This window comes from Manacus vitellinus, unplaced genomic scaffold (assembly GCF_001715985.3).
Source record: "Manacus vitellinus isolate BGI_N305 unplaced genomic scaffold, ASM171598v3 scaffold_35_pilon, whole genome shotgun sequence".
Lineage (NCBI taxonomy): Eukaryota > Metazoa > Chordata > Aves > Passeriformes > Pipridae > Manacus > Manacus vitellinus.
In genome coordinates, this window is record NW_021940498.1 from 7,470,967 (window position 1) to 7,472,753 (window position 1,787).

The window sequence follows — 1,787 nt, forward strand, 5'->3', positions numbered from 1 at the left end:
AGGGACTGGCACCCCCAGAGCCCGGGCACAGCRGTGCAGCGATCCCGTAGCGCTGGCGCCGTATCCTGGTGCATCCCAGGGCGCACTGGGAGCAGAGCGCCTGGACACGAGCCTTTTGGAGGAGGGCGATTTTAACCAGAGGAAAATCAAACGAAGCCCTGAGAGAGCAGACCCAGCCCAGGGGGCACAACTGGTGTCACGTTTTGCTGGGTGTGAACCAAAACCCCCCCCCGATCCGACGTGACTTTCGGCGTGTTGCCTCCCCCAGAACTGAAGTTCCTGGGCTTTGCTTCTTAGCTCCGCCGCAAGGAAATCTCTGAAATATTAAAGTGCATTTGGCTGCTTCCTTGAAGCAAATTACCAGGGCAGTTTGCAGGCAATTCCCATAATTGCATTTTCCCAAGTGCTCCAGCATTGCTGCTGCTCCTTTATTATTGATGAGCTGCTTTACTCCAGCTCCCGGAAAAATGACCCCTCGCCTTTAAAGATGCTTTAACCATCTTTTAAAAAAAACCCAAAACCTCAAATGCAACTTGAATTCTCCTTTCTCCTCCAGCTATTAGTTTACTTAGTGCTGCTAATTAGTCTAACTCGTTCCCCCCCCAGGAAACTTGGAGTGATTAGTGGGATGTGGTGCATCAGGAGACTCTGGGAAAATGTCTTGCATCTCTTGATTTGGGCTGCACAACCTGCAGAGCCCTGAAGTTGGTCTGCCAAGACCATCCCTGTGCTCAAAAAGTCCATCCAAAGCATTTCCTACGGACCTGCATGTGACTGGGAATGTGCTTTGGGAAGACAGAAGCACCGAGTGTAACCTTTAATATGTTTATTAGCTGATTTGTATAGTTAATATATTAAATTTGATATATATTTATGTATCTCATTCTAACCCCTGCCACGGGCAGGGCCACCCTTGGCATAATCGTGGAATCATGGAATGGTTTGGGACCTTCAAGCCCCTTCTCCATTATCCTGCAGCAGTTTTCCCACCGTTTGTTTGTCTTCTTCCATGAATAATTGTATTTTCTACCCTGACTCGCACAGTGCTGCTCGTTCAACCTGGGTCCTGGAGAATTTCCAGCTGGGATGAGAAATCATAGCTTTCCCACATCTTTATAACCCTTTATAGTCATGATTGAGGGGGGGAAAGACAGGAAATAAAGAAGAGGATCAAAAAGTCAATGGTATAAATGTCTTGAGTGCTGGTTATTTAATCCAAAGCCTTGTTTTCAGGGCATCATTTGAGTTTAAGTTGCACATGCTTTTTAATTTTTTTAAAATTTTAAAAATGATTTTATTTTATATTTTCTGTCAATTTTTATTTATCCAAAATTTATTTTTAAATTTATTATTTTATTTTACTGATGTTTTAATTATTTCACTTATTTTTGTCTTTTTATTATATTTTATTTCCTTATTTTATTTGTTAGTTTATAACTTATTTTTCACTTTATTATTATTTTATTTTATTGACATTTCTATTATTTCATTTTACTTATTTTATCGCTTTATTATATTTTATCTTCTTATTTTATTTGTTATTTAATGTATAGCTTTATTATTTTTATTGGCATTTTATTTTATTTCTGTTATATTTTATCTTCTTATTTTATTTGTTATTTAATGTATCTAGACTGTTTTTAACTTTATTATTATTTTATTTTTATTGAAATTTAAATTATTTAATTTTACTTATTTAATCTTTTTATTATATATTATCTTCTTAATTTATTCTTATTTAACTTATTCATAATTTATTTCTAACTTTATTATTACATTTTTATTGA